Source organism: Dasypus novemcinctus, chromosome 3, assembly GCF_030445035.2.
Source record: "Dasypus novemcinctus isolate mDasNov1 chromosome 3, mDasNov1.1.hap2, whole genome shotgun sequence".
Taxonomy (NCBI): domain Eukaryota; kingdom Metazoa; phylum Chordata; class Mammalia; order Cingulata; family Dasypodidae; genus Dasypus; species Dasypus novemcinctus.
The window spans coordinates 122,797,686-122,813,454 of NC_080675.1; the positions used below are offsets into that span (position 1 = coordinate 122,797,686).

The 15,769-nt window shown below is 38.9% G+C and overlaps 1 protein-coding gene and 1 long non-coding RNA gene across 6 annotated transcripts in view; one reads left to right on the plus strand and one right to left on the minus strand.

Annotated features, from left to right (window-relative positions):
* Nucleotides 1-3,299, plus strand: part of LOC131278004 (uncharacterized) — a 73,950-nt gene extending 70,651 nt beyond the window's left edge. The window contains exon 4 of one of the 2 annotated variants that reach the window (XR_011648430.1): nt 41-3,299. This is a non-coding gene — a long non-coding RNA (uncharacterized lncRNA). The remainder of the gene's footprint in view (nt 1-40) is intronic. The other variant, XR_011648429.1, reaches the window with a different exon arrangement.
* The window catches only part of MAPK6 (mitogen-activated protein kinase 6), a 32,461-nt gene that overhangs the window by 16,336 nt on the left and 356 nt on the right, over nt 1-15,769 (minus strand). The window contains exon 1 of one of the 4 annotated variants that reach the window (XM_058294187.2): nt 15,076-15,580. The exons of 1 other annotated variant lie outside the window; for it this stretch is intronic. The gene's annotated coding sequence lies outside the window, so the exon portion shown is untranslated. Of the gene's footprint in view, nt 1-15,075; nt 15,581-15,769 lie in introns of those variants that run through there. 2 more of the 4 variants (XM_058294188.1, XM_058294184.2) reach the window with 2 other exon arrangements.

The window sequence follows — 15,769 nt, forward strand, 5'->3', positions numbered from 1 at the left end:
ACTCAAGAGAAAACTGGATTTTCTTTTCTTTTTTATACAGGAACAACTTGATCTGTGTCATAAAGGAACTCTGGATGTGCAAAAGCAAGGCTGACGTGAAAGTCTTAAGCAACTTTCCTGATTTTCTCTTCTATCCTCCACTCTGCTGCTTATCAGTTTACATGCTGACATGGGTGGTCCGGTGGTTCACATTCACTTATAATAGTCTCCCTCCTCCTCCTCAATCTCTCTTGCCTATTTTGCTCTTCTCTGGAGTCAATTGAGTAATATGAGTTAAATGGAATCCAGCCAGACTCACATTTCCTCAGCCAAGAACCCAGTTGCTTTTGGAGAAAGGAAAGGTTGAGCTCTATTTACATTCTCCTAATCCTGGCACACAGAAGTGTTGTTATAGCAAATTCACCTGTTCCTAAGATCATATCTCAGGCTCTCATCAAAGCTACTAAGTTTCTAAGGCAGAGAAAGCCAAAGGCTATAGCTCAACTGCTTGCTCATATGCATACTTGACAAAGCCTTGCTCCTAATGTAGGATTGATCAGGGAGCCCTTTCAGGATGGACCTCAAGGAGGCCAGAGGTATAAACTAATACCAGTGAATGATTTTAGGAACTTGGAGCGAGAAGGACCTTAAAAACACCTATGCTTTGCCTGGGATCAGTAACTATTCTTAGCTACAGAGACAAGCTTTCAAAGTCAGTCAATGATGATTACTTATCTTCTAACAAAGTATCCAAATTAAAAAACTACACTACTCCCAACTTCTGTTCATAAACTATCTGAACCCTTGTCTAAATATACTTCAACTTTAGGGACTTTCATTTGCCCTTGATCTTTTAAAAATGCCATTATGTTTATTTTGTTGCTCATCCTGATTTGCTATTTAATACAGGGTATCTATATAAGAATATCAAAACTTTACAGACCAGATAAACTGGTTGTCAGAGTCTCTCAGACTGAAAAGTCTATGATCGATAAATATAGAAAAGAGCCTTTTATTTCATTTCATTCATAATAAGCACTTATTATGGAGGTATGCACTGAATGGGGGAGATATGCTTGAAATTGAAATACACTAAACATTAAACACAATCTCTTCTACAGACTAATGGCTGAAGACTTAAAAACAATAACCCTTTATCCCCTCCTCTATCTTTCTCCTAGCCAAGCTCTCATTTCTAAGAATCTTTACCTAACATTAACACTGGTGCAAATACAGAAGCAGGAAGCACGTGGCAGCTTCTTTCCCCATATGCTATTAAAAATCTGAGGATTTCAGCAGATGAAAACTAACGCACTTTTGAAGCAGTCAGGATAGATTAGATGTGACAGTAACAAACAACCCCAAAATCTCAGTGACTTAAAAGTTTGTTTTAAACATGTTTTTAAAAAAACATTTTAAAACATAAAAACATGTTTGCTCATGCCGCATGCCCAACCAACATAATAAGTCTGTCATCCAATCTGTCAAAGCAACTACCATTTCTACGGTGACACTCTATGTGCCAGAGGGAAAAAGCAACAGGAAATAGCTCTCTTTTAAAACTTCCATCCCCAAATGACACAGTTCACTTTCACTCACATTTCACTGACCAAAAAAAACAACAACAACAAAAAAAAACACCACACAAGGTCACACTTTCTTCAAAAGAATGGGAAAATGCAAACCCAATATGGGTCCTAAATAGCTTTGGTTCTTCCATCCATCCATTACATTTCCATTCAACAAAATTTAATTAACACTTACCATGTGCTAGACATTGTTTTAGGCATGACAGCACAGCTGTGACCAAAGTTTTTGTTTGTTTGTTTTTAAATCTTGACCTCATGGGGCATATACTCCTAGAGCACTACAGTAGATTTCTCCCTCTCCCCCTAATAATTCACTTATCTTTCTCCTCTCTTCTCAAATAGTATTCTCCTTGCCCAGTCTTTTGCCATCCCTCCAATCTAATCTAATCCCTCTTCTTCAGATCCTCTACTCTTCATTTTCCAAGGTGCCTCCCATCCCCACTTTTTATGGGGGTAGGGGGTGGGGGGACTCCAGCTCTGTTTTAAAAGAAAAGGAATTTTTGGACTAGTTTCACTGACATTTTCTGAGCATAATACCTGGCACACAGCAGACATCCTAAAAAACTGTACTGAATAAAATAATGTAAATAGCATATCCTACTTAGTAGTTTGAAGTTTGGGAAAAGACAAATCCAACCCTCAATTTTTTCAAAATCTGATCACATTCTGCCCAACCACTAGGGAACCTTAATGAAAACTCCTAGTTTTGGTACTTTCCTTTCCCAGCATTCCCCAGGAATCTCGCTCTATTGTGAACACGTAGGTCTGCCAATAATATGAAGAAAGCAGTTAAGTACAACACACTCAGTCTGAAGTAAGAAAATACTTCAGCTTTGCTTACAGCTCCTGTTCTGTTGTGTTCAGGAGGTAGGGAGGAATTGTGCCACTAAAATTGTGTCCTATGCAACCAGATGAGCAGGGCTCCATTACAAATCCATCAGTCCATTGAATACCAAGAGGTACTGAGAAGACAATGCAGAACCATCACACAACTCTCATTTTACTATTCCTCAATCCATCCTTCAGGGTCTTTGGCATCTACTACCAAAAACTTCCCACACCACATAGCTTTTAAACTAACCCTGGTGAGGGTCTGAAGAAGGCCATATAGTCTAAGGCCATCCAAAACATTTCTGCTGGACTCGTAACAGATGGAAAGAACCATGCTTCACTGGAGATAACCTAATTTAAAAAAAAAAAAAAGATTCAGAATAGCATATAACTTTTTCTAGGATATCCTTCTTCCCTTTGTTTCTCATTTTCCCCAGAAAGCTTGCAGAATAAAAAGTAATGTGCTTCTTCTCAGAACCATATTAGAGATTGGTATTACTGAAAAATTCCAGTCCGATTTCACTAAGCCTGTATTAAAAGAAAAAAAAAAGTAAACCAGGATTTAAGAAACCTGGGGTCGGGAGGCAGATGTGACCCAAGCAATTGGGCTCCTGCCTACCACACGAGAGGTCCCGGGTTCAGTTCCCCATGCCTCCTAAAATAAGGTGAGCAAGATAGCAAGCTGGTGCAACAAGAGACACAAAGAGGGAAACATAATGAGAAGTACAACAAAGCAGGGAGGGGAAGTGGCTCAAGTGATCAGGCGCCTCCCTCCCACATGGGAGGTCCTGGGTTCGATTCCCAATGCCTCCTACAAAGACCAGCACACAACAAACAGAAACAGCAAATGCAAACAAGGGGGTGGAAAGAAATAATTAAATCTTAAAAAAAAAAAAGAAACCTGCGGTCTAGAGATAGTACCTGTGACTGAATTAGCTGTGCAACCAAGGCACATTTTTAGGTCTCAATTTCCTCATCAGTAAACTGAGGTGGCTAAACTACATGATTTCCATGGTATTTTCCAGCTCTAAAACTTCATTTTAATGGAAGCTCAGAATTTCCATTTCTGATTAGAATGCAGAAAGTTGCAAGACATTATTCTCAGGCCAGAAACCACAACAAAATGGATAAGCTACAAAATCATAGTTTAAAAAAATCAGAAAGCAAAGGATGTAAAATAAATCAAAATCCAGAAAATATCAAGCCTTTCTTATGAAGAAAGGCTTATGAGAAGAGACCACGGCTGTTTTCATTCCTGATGAAGTAGCAGGAGAACAAGGAATTTGCCACTGACAGTAGTAAGGAGAAACCAAACTTACAGCAACTTTTAATGGCTGCAGGTAGACTGGGATGACAGAATTAAGAGGTCAAACTACAACTCTTTCTCAAGGGTCTTCAGTAAGTGAAAAGTCTGAAGACAAGGCAGAACAGTTGAGAGAGAATCCAAGCTCAGAAAGAATCCCAAGAAACAAAATGCTCCTCCCTACTCCATGCCCCAATCCAACTCAACTGCCCTCTGAAAGTAGGGGGCAGGACAGGAAACATGAGATATGCTCCTTCCCAACCCTTCCCTCCCAGGCAATCTGAGCTTTCACTGAGTGTAAGGCAGATATCCCTCCCTAAGGCTGAGAGCAAAGCAACAGGGCAAACAAGGAAGAAGAGCACACAAGGAAGGGATACATAGAGCAGACAGTGAGTGCAAACAATGCAGGGAGGGGGGAGCAATAAATAAATAAATAATAAATCTTAAAAACAAACAACTACAAAAAAACTTAGGTACTTAAAACTGGAGGTAGGACTGGAAAGCAAAAAAAAAAATACAAACAAAAAACGTCCCAGCAGCCCAAAAAGCTGAGCAGCAGAAAGAGCACTCCCAGGTTTGGAAAGCTGATGAGGCAGAATTATTTGAAGATGGATAAAAGCTTTCCAAAACTGATAAAAGACACCGATCCACAGCTCCAGTAAGCTCAATTAAACAAATTAACCCATACCTAGGTACATCATAGTCAAATTGCTGAAACTGAAAAAGAAAAAAAGGGGTGAGCAATTCTTAAAAGCAAACAGGAAAAAGACAAATTATAAACCATTAGAATTATGACTGATTTATCACTAGAAACAACAAAAGCCAGAAAACAATACAACAATTTTCAAATATTGGAAGACAAAAAAAAAAATCCATCAACTCAAAATTCTATAGTTGGAAGTCTTCAAAAATGAAGATGAAATGAAAATATTTTCAAAGAGACAAAAGCTGAAAAAATTTATTTCCAGCAGATTTTCACTACAAGAAATGCTAAAAGAAGTTCTATAAGCCTAGGGGAAATGATACCAAATAGAACTCTAAAGATCTACAGAAAGGAACAAAAAGCACCAGCAAGGGTAGATGTCAAAAAAAAATAGAAAAAAAGCCTTTTAAAAATTATCTACATGTTTAAATGTCTCTAAAAGACTACTGAGACTCCTTAAGGCAAAAAAAACAACAACAAAAAGTATTGTGGCATTCATAGCATAGACAACAATAAACTAGAAGGCAATAAAAGCATAAAGTACAGGGAGAGGGTAAATGGGATCACGCAACTGTAAGGTTTACATTATTTGTGAAGTTTTTTATATTATTTAAAATATACTGTGATAACTAATGAAAGACTCATAGGTTATCACTAAACACATTCTCCCTTTTAATAACATGTCCATCAAAGGGCAGCAAAGGGAAGGAAAAAGAAAACTAAATCAAACCACCAATTGTAATAGATTTTGCCAAGCAGTTTCTATGTACTTTTACAGCAATAATAACACAAACTAAAACATTAACAGTAAATCCAAAGATTCATCGGAAATTCCAAAGGAAATAGAAATTAAATAGTATATTTCAACTGAGAGAAATATACATGTTTTAATGGAAATAAATTCAAGGGGCTCTACTTTCTGTTAAAAAAGTATACAGGTTTAAGGTAATTAAAATGTTATATTTTGGCATTAGGCCCAAGAGTTCTCATTTGTATATTTAAATGATATGTTTGTACATATCTGTATCATATTATGAACTATAATAAAAACAACTCAAGAAAAAATTATTTGCCATTTATATTTTACAGTCAGCACTGAACATGAGATAGAATGTCTTAAAAATTCAAATTAGAGAAGATTACAATGAACAATAAAACACTTTTATTGAACAGGTTTTGTGTGCAAAGCACTGTGATAGGCATCCTCCCAACAACATTGCAAATGGGTCTTATGATCTTTATTTTAGAGAATTTTAAACAATATATTCAAGATTAACATCAGTGACAGAGCCAAGATTTGAACCTCAGGTTTATAAACCAAAACCCATGATCTCCTTCAAGTAGCATGTAATTTTTTATTGACAAATACCATAACACAACTTCTTCCTCCCTGAACCCTTTGAGAGTAGGGCATTCTTTTGCATAACCAAATGCAACCATCAAATCAGGAAATTAGCATGCCATCTTATCCTCAGACCCCATTTACATTTCTCCAATTGCCCCAATAATGTGCTTAATACATAAAAGACTCAGTCCAGAATCATGTTTAAATTTAGAATGCAATCTTCAATGCAGTTTTTCCCTTTAAAATTTGAAGGAATAAAAAAATATTTTATATAGTACACAAAAATTTACTGAGCACTTAGTATACTCCAGGTACTGTTTGCAGATAAAGTGGAAAGAGAATAAAACAGTCAAGGTTCCCCCACTTCCAAAGAGCTTACATTCTAGTGAGAAAAGTGAGAAAAGAATGACAAGTCAAGGAATAAAACAATACAATTTCAGATTTGCCTAAATGGTATGACTGGGTGGTTGGAAAATGGCCACCTGAGGAGATGGGACCTCAATGATGAGAAAGTACCAGCCATGCTAAGTTACAGAGAGCATGCCAGACAGAGTAAACAGCAAATACAACCTAAGGCAGGACAGAGCTTGGCACTCAGAAGGGAAAAAAACAGGATGCCAGTGTGGCTGCGGAATCCTGAGCAGAGTGTGGGGACTGAGGTGGAGCTGATACTAGATAGGTAGGCGGGAACACCTAAGGCAAGGTTTTTCAAGCCCTGTCTTACGATTCTAAATTTTATAACTGAGAGCAAAGGAAAGCTATTGAAGAATTTTAAGCAGGTAGTTGACATGATCTCATTTACATTTTTAAAAGTTGATTCTGGATACAGGGAGAATAATCGACTGAAGAACGCAGTAGAGTCAAAGCAGAGACCAGTTAAAGGCTACTTTACTTCAGCAAGCCAGATAGGATGGTGGTGGCTGAGAAGTAGTGTGGTGGAAACAGAGAGGTAAAACAGGACACAGATTCAAACAATATTTTGGTGATCAAGAGAACTTGAGGGTATTACATATAAGGGATAAGGGAACAATAGGATCCTGGAATAATCCCTAGGAACCTTTTACTGATATGGGGAAGCAGAGGAGAAGAACAATATGGGAGAAAGTTTTATTTTGGACTATGTTCGGTTTAATCTGCCTATTTAGATAACAAAAGTGAGAATGTCAAATACACAGTATGGCAAATGTATCTGAATCTTAGGGGAGAAGTCAAACCAAAAACATAAATTTGGAGATTATCAGCATATGGATGATACTTAAAACAATGAGTTGAATGGGACCACTTAGGGAAAGAATTTAGAAAAGAGAAGGGGGAAAAAGCCCAGAACTAAACCCTGGGATACATCAATACTTAGAGACAGGTAAAGATAAGAAGGCTGGAAAAGAGTGACAAAGTGTGAAGGAGAAGGAAAACAAGAAGAATATGTATCTCATAAGCCAAGACAATCAAGTGAACAAGCAGTGGCCAACTATACTGAATGACTGAATGTTGCTATGAGATCCTAGAAGATGGATTTGGTAAGTGGAAATCACTAATAACACTGGCTAGAAGATTTTCAGGGTGTAACTGAAAGCCAGTCTGGAGTAAGTTGAAGCGCAAAGGAAGTGAAGAGTGCTCGTGAAGACAACTCTTGAAATTTCAGTTGGAAGAGAATCAGAGGAATGAAGCTATAGCTAGAGAAGAATGTGGAATTGGGGAAGAATTTTTAAAGAAGGGAGCCTCTCTAGAGCAGCACTGTTCAATAGTACTATTCTATATCTGTACTGTCCAGTTTGGTAACTATTACTTAATTATAGTATGCATAAAGCTAAAACATGGCTAGCACAACTAAGGAACTGAGTATTTTTTAAATTAATTTTTTACTAGTCACACATGGCTAGTGACTACCATATTGGACAGTGCAGCTCGAGAGCACATTTGTATATCAACAAAGATGATCCAATGGAAAGGGCAAAATTCATGATACAGGAAAGAAAAAGAAGAGTTCTCCTTAAGAAATCAAGAGAAGGAATCCAGAGTACAAGTAGAGGACCTGCAAGGTATACAATGTAAATGAAGCAAGGTATGAAGTTATAGTAGCCACTGAAAACCAGAATGTTCATTAAGCCTGGCTGGAATCTTAAGCAGAAGACTGTATTGCAAAAGGCTATGAAAATCAAGCAGAAGAGAGAGGGAACACAACTCATATTTAATGAGTATTACAAGCCAGGCATTTTCCAAGTGAAAAATATTTCTTGTACTCCTAGCCACAACTCCTTAAATCTAATTTTACAAACAAGAGCACTGATGCTCCAAGAGGTAAAGCAATTTCACTGCAGTAACATACAGTAAATGTATAAGCCAGAATATGGGCACAGTCCAGTCTGACTCTAAGGTTAGAATCTTCCCACTGCATAAGGTAGGAAATAAAGAACCATTAAATGTTTACGCATCTGGAAATAACATAAATGGCAGATCAATCTGACAGCTGTCAACAAGTGCCAAGCCTGGAAGTACTAATCGAGAGGCAAATCTTGCCCCTCAGCCCTATTAAGAGACAATTATGGAAAACTTAAAATATTAACAACTTCCTTTAAAAAATTCAAGTGCAAATACCTTTATTGAGACAAATAGGGAAAAATATATAGTCTTTTACCTTGGATTATCTACTCTATTAACCATAAGAGGATCAATCAGAAAACTGACACTGCTTTTTAAGAACTATTAAAAAAATACCTAGACATAGAAAACTAGCAATAGGGAGGCAGTTTTCCAGTCTTTTATTCTGAAATTATATCTTAGGCTATGCAACCCATAGGCTACTCAACACTAATTCAGATCTGATAGTGGGAATAAAAAGAAAATGACGGATATGAGGGATATTACAAAGAAAAATCTTATTAGCTGACTGGAAATGCGGGGATGCTTTCTTAGGGTTTAATTTTCTCCAAAGTGAAAAGTCATTTGACACTCACTAACAAGAAGTAAGAAAAGCTCTCTCCTCTAATACACCGTATAAACAAATAGAAAAAAGGAAATTAAAGGCCAATAGGTACATAATCCAATTTTAAAATTTCTCATGCAGAACTGCTGAAAAAGACAGTTTAAAGCACTGGGTCAGCCTGTGCTTGTACACCACCACAACACACAGATGGTCAAAAAGACAACATAAATGCAAAAACTTATTTATGTAACAAAAATCTCAATATTTTCCTTTAAAATAATGTTATTTCAGGTAGAGACTGATTTCGATGACACAACAAAAAAGCTTTCAGATATCTGCATCTATTCTGTTGTGCTGAATTGCAAATTGTACAATTTTTTATTAAACTATAAAATTAACATCAAATCACTGTTAAAATTTTAGGGTTTCCAAAAATCTATTTCATCAGAATAAATAATAACAAAAAGGAAAAACCAACTGAGCCTAATCAGTTATTAAATAACAAATTATATTATTTTAAATTTAGTGTAGGCAAAGAACATGTAGATGTGCATTGTCCCAAACCAAAGCCACTAGTTATATGCTTTTTTAGTATAAATTATTAAAATTAAATAAATTTAAAAATTCAGTTCCTCAGTGGCACTAGCCACCTGTCAAGTACTCAATAGTGATGCATGTCTACTGCCTACCTTATTATAGGACAGCATAGAATGTAATATCATCACAAAGTTCTATTGGACAGTGCTGATTACTCAATTTTCCATTAGAGTTTTTTTAGGAGGGCCAGTAGAAAGAGCAAATCCAAAGACCTTTGGGTTTTCCAGGTCAGAACTAACCAGTTGAGCAACCATATGCACTTGAATCACCTAAGAACCCTGTTAAAACAAAGGTCTGATTCAGTGGGTTTGAGATGAGGTCAGAGATTCTGCATTTCTAACAAGTTGCCAGGTTGACAATAATATTGCTGGTCCATGGACCTCAATTTAAGTACCAAGGTTTTAGATCTCTCTGGGTCTTGGTTTCCTTAGGAGGCAAATGATGTTCCTAGGCCAAGAAGACAGTGGCCATGACCCCTCCCTAGACACTAACATTTTATAGTTTTATTAAATGAATATAGATTTCACACACTCTGCAGACTCTTCTCAAAAGTAAATCTAGAGCAACATTGTGCCTGGGAATTTCCTCCTGTCAGCCTTCATGTTACTCAAATGTGGCCAGTCTCGAAGCCAAACTCAGCATGTAAATGCAATGCCTTCCCCCCAGCGTGGGACATGACACCCGGGGATGAGCCTCCCTGGCAACGAGGGACCACTATCAACTACCAACTGATGATGCAACTGGAAAATGATCTTATACGGAAGGTTCAATGCGGATCAGCAGAATATCCATGTCTACATAAAATACTATGACTTTAAAATGCTGTTTGACCTAAAGTAAGGGGGAAATGGAAAGGAGAAATGAGTTTATATGGCTACGAGTTTCTAAAAAAGAGTCTGGAGGCTGGCAGAAAGATTGCCCTCATGCACAACTGAGCAGAGTCAGAGAGACAGATAAAGCAGATACAACCCCCAGATATTGGTTCCTTTGAGGGCTAAAGAGACCCATGGGAGTTATGGTCATGGCCGATGGGGTTAACTACCAGGGCAGATGGCCCCTCTTTGGAAATGGTGTTTATGTGTGATGAATCTGGACTCAGATGGGATCTCCCTTCATAAGACTTTCATGCTAATGTGCTGGAGGTGCAGTTAATGTTGGGGTTTAAGATATATTTAGGGGATTTGAATCTCTGGACTGACAATGTGATAGCCAGGTCCTGAGCCTCAACAGACTCCAGCACCTACAATCTGATCTATTGGACTTACCACACTCAGCTAAGATGGAGTTGAAGAAGGACAACCACCACACCATGGAGCCTAGAGTGATTACAACTGAAAATGGGAGGATTGCATCCAGCATCCATGTGGAATCTGAGCCCCCTCTTGACATAGAGGTGCAATGGACACAACCAATCCAATGTCCACATAGAAGAGGTGGCATTGGATTGGGAAAAGTGGACATGGTGGACGATGGGTATGGGGAAAGGCAGGAAGAGATGAGAGATGGAGGCGTCTTTGGGACATGGAGCTGCCCTGGATGGTGCTTCAGAGGTAATCACCGGACATTGTAAATCCTCACAGGGCCCACTGGATGGAATAGAGGAGAGTATGGGCCATGATGTGAACCATTGTCTATGAGGTGCAGAGGTGCCCAAAGATGTACTTACCAACTCCAATGGATGTGTCATGATGATGGGAACGAGTGTTGTTGGGGGGGGGGGAGAGGGGGGGAGAGGGGGGGTGGGGGGGGTGGGGTTGAATGGGACCTCACATATATATTTTTAATGTAATATTATTACAAAGTCAATAAAAAATAAATAAATAAAATAAAATAAAATAAAATAAATAAAAGTAAATCTAGAGAAGCAGATTTGGCTCAATGGATAGGGCATCTGCTTACCACATGGGAGGTCCAGGGTTCAAACCCAAGGCCTCCTGACCCGTGTGATAAGCTGGCCCATGAGCAGTGCTGATACACGCAAGGAGTGCCCTGCCATGCAGGTGTATCCCCCGCGTGAGGGAGCCCCACGTGCAAGGAGTGCGTCCCGTAAGGAGAGCTGCCCAGGACGAAAAAAGTGCAGCCTGCCCAGGAGTGGCGCCACACACACGAAGAGCTGACGCAGCAACAAAAAGAGACACAGATTCCCAGTGCTGCTGACAAAGAATACAAGCAGACACAGAACAGACAACTAGGGAGGGGGGAAGGGGAAAGGGGAGAGAAATAAAAAAATAAGTAAATAAATCTTAAAAAAAAAAAAAGAAAGTCTAGGATTTTTATACTATTTTTTTTCTATGAGAAGACATATCAAATTTAAATGAAAATCAACTGGAAAACATGATTTGCTATGTAAACATTTAATTATTCTTTCTACAATTTTTAAGAAATGGATTTAAAAGGCCGACATGTATGAAAGACACGGGCACACTATGTTTTCCAAATATAAAGTTCATGAGGGAGGAGGGGGATCAACACTAGATCTAGGCCCATACCACTGTTACTTTAAAAGCATCAGTTTTACATAGGAAGGAATTCCCTGGAAAAAGCCATTATCTACAGTAAACTTAATTGTGTTTGTTTGTAAAGTCTCAGAGCTCTAAGCAATAAAACCAACCAATATCCCCATACCACTGGCAGGCCATGATGTAACATGACAACCAACAAAATGAGCTGAGAGAGTTGAAAGAGGGCAGCCAACAATGCTACAATTACTTTTGAAGCCTATTGTCTCCATTTTAACAGGGACTCCAGAGTAACACAAGATTCAAAGGGGCAATGCAAACAAGGAACTGGTGAGCATTGGTGAGAAGGTTCACCATTTCATAAGGCAATATCGTGTAGAAGGAGATAAGCTTAGCCACTAAGATATCCAGTCTGTTTATAAATTCTGAATTACATGACAGCTAACCACCTATATTCTTAAAAAACAAAACAAAACAAAAAAAACCTGGAAAATCATATTTAACCTCTAAGTGAGTAATGCTTTGAAAATCTTCAATAAATAGTAGGGAAAAATTTTTTTTAAAGTTTGAATTAAACTGACAAATTTCCTCATATTAATCAAGCAACTTTTAGCAGGAAAAAAACCTCCGAAGGTTTAATTCACAGTAGCAGTACACATTACTGCCCATAAAATTACTCACAAATAACCAGTAAACATATAAAAAAAATTAGGAGATGGGGATGGGAAGTTTTTTCTTTTCTCTTCACTTTTAAAACAAGCTACCATTCTCAGTCTTATTTTAAGCAACCTGCTAAACATTGGCTGTTTTAAAAAAAAATCAGTCAAAATATCTATCGTTAACAAATTTAAATTTAAGTTCAAAATTTAAAACTGTATTCTTGTACACAGCTTATCCTAAAAAAGACTGGTAACTGAAAAACAGTGGCAGGAAGCAGATGTAGCTCAAGTGATTGGGCTCCCATCTACCACACGGGAGGTCCGGGGTTTGATTCCCAAAGCCTCCTGAAGGTAAGCTGGCCTGAGTGGAGAGTTGGCACAGCAAGATGACACACAAAAAGAGACACAGAGGAGAGAAAATAAGAGACGCAGCAGACCAGGAAGCTGAGGTGGTGTGCAAGACTGAGCAACTCCCTCCCACTCCAGAAGGTCCCAGGATCACTTCCTGGTGCCACCCAAAGAGAAGACAAGCAGACACAGAAGAACGCACAGACACAGAAAGCAGACAACAGGGATGGGGTGGGAAATAAATAAATTCTTAAAAAAATGAAAAAACAAACAAACACTGGCTGTAACAATGACCTATTTCAAGTTGTCTTTACTAAAACAGAAAATTCAAATAGAAAGATGTATGCCACTTACTCTCAAATGTTTAGGAGACAAATGACAGATAGATCTGAAAGATATATATATATATATATATATATAGATGACAGGTAGATTATTAATTAGATCAAATAACATTAAATGGAACAAAATGCTAACAGTTAGTAATCTGAGTATCTGCATGGGGGTGCAGTGGAGTTCTAAATATATTGTTTCTGTATTATTTTTGCAATTTTCCTTTATGTTTGAAATTATTTAAAAACAAAAAGTTTTTTAAAAAGAAATTCTTACAGATGACATGAGAAAGTATTATGTATCATCATATTTTAATAATTCATCAGAGTGAAATAATGTTCAGACCTACATTTGATTAAGTATTACACTCGGCATATTTCAACACTATTTAAACAAACTAATTTCTAGACATTATGAAGATAACTTACAGAATCAGGGAAAACACAAGGTTTCTACCACTACCATAAAAGAAGTACTATCTGTTCTTTGTAAATAATCTGTAACAAATACCTCTCAGTAGTAGCCAAAATGCTAATATCAAACATTTAACTTCAGCAACTGACCAGCACTTGATTTTACCCTTCCTCTCAATAAATTTACACAATTCCACCTGGCAGGTACATGACATCTAAAAGCAAATGTATAAATATATATATATACAGAAACACGGAGATTTATTTTCAAACCTACTCAAGGAGTTTTTTAAAATACAACTTAAGAAGTCATTACTTTTTTAGAGAAACTGCCATTACCCTTTAGAGAAATTTTTAAAAAGAGAAGAGAATTATAATGTGGACAGAAACGTTACAGCCTATCATTCTAAAAAAAAGTGTATTTAAAAAAAAAAAAAACGGCCACGTAGCAGTCGTGGGCAGGATGAGTCATCACCCAACTCAAAATTTGCAGCAATTCTAAGCTTCCTCCTACCCGACCCCAACCCTTCAAAAAGGTACTCTGAGTCAGCAAACCTTAATAGATTCAGTTGATGAATTCACAAGATAAGTGAATTCATGTAAAATACTTTCAGGGCTAGTACTTGTCATTAGAACATATGTTTTTCCTATTGAAAATTAACTATTCAAGTCCATCTTTCCCTTCTCAAGATTATTTTTTTAATCACAGAAAGTAGCCAAAGACTACTTTCAATCCTCTTCTGCCAATACTTAAACTCCAAAATATTCTCATATTTTATTTTAAACAATTCTCCATTTTCCAGGGTTTCTCTCCGAATAGCAGCATCTTAAGTGATAAACCATGTCCTGCCCAAATCTGGCATATTTCCTAGATGACTGCAATTACTAAATTTAGGGCACAATAAGCAATTTTGCAAATTTCACAGGGCGATTTTTATTAAATGATACACATATATATACGTGAAAGAATTTTACACTCTCTGGCACAATAACAAGCACTCCATAAACATGTTTGAACAACTACTCAAAGAAATCTTAAGAGTTTCTTCCTCTCAATTCAAAAGTATTTTTCAAACATTAAACTCTGACATTTCTAAGAAGAAACTCTAGAGGCAGTTCCCTTTCAGGGCAAGGCCCTGTTTGGATCCTACGTTCTTGTCGGTTCATTCTTTCCGTCTCCAGTTTCCCAACTTTGATTAACCCACGTTGAAAAGAAAGGTCCAATCAGAACTTTAAAAAACACAAACAGGTAGGTAGAAACAGCAATCAGAAAACTGCTCTGAAGCTGACTGCCCTCCATTTTATAGCCTGTATTTTTTTTCTTTCCTGTACCCGTGGAAGAATTAATACTAAAACTGAGACTGTGACCTATGACATTTTTAGCACTTTAGGAAATAACATGAATTCTGCTACCAATATAGTGGCTTCTACCCGTACTGAACCTTTTCCCACGAGCGAGCAAAATAAATAAATAAATAAATAAACAGGAAAGGAAAAGATCCTGCGTACAGCTTTCACTAACACCTGAACGAACTGGGTCTTACTAAGCCAAGGTATAAAAGACGACCAAAACACCTTTACATTTCAACGCACCTCACAAGTCAGATAGAAATACCGTGCAAAGTGAGGAGGCCCTTTTCGGTGAACTGACGAAACAAGTTTTCATTTGGGTACTTCTACAGACCGCCCCTCGACGTCCCGGAAAGAAGGTAAGGACAGACTGCGGGCGGCGGGGAGGACGGGGGGAATTCCGTCTCAGACGCGTTTTCTGTACCTCATTTATGGCTAGATTCAAAACTTGGGCAGAGGACTTCAGGGCTCTGAGACGAGCCGGGTAACTGGCGCGCGCTACGCAATTTACCGAGTCCACCGGAGACTTTGCCCGGCAGGAGTCAGCTGAGGCCGAGTCACCAGGGTGGGAAGGGGGAGGAGACGCGCGAGCATTTCGAAAGGCAGCATGCCAGGAAGGCGAGACTCCGCGCCACCTCACGCTCCCCCGGGCCGCCCCTCCCTGGCCGCCGCCCCTCGCCCGCGGGCCGGGCGAGGCTTCAAACCCGCGAGCCGGGTGCGGGCGGCGGTTCCGCAGCCAGTCCTGTCCGGCCTCGGGGCGAGCGGGCGCCGCGCGACATCGCGCGGCCCGGCCCGACCCGGCGACCGGCGAGGGGCGTGCCGGGTGGGAGGGGCGCGCCGGCCTCTCGGCCTGCCCCACGCGGGGACCCCGGCCCGCCGCTCACCGCCCGGCGCCGAGACGCGCCAGCCAGGCCCGAGCGGGCGGGCCAGCGGACGG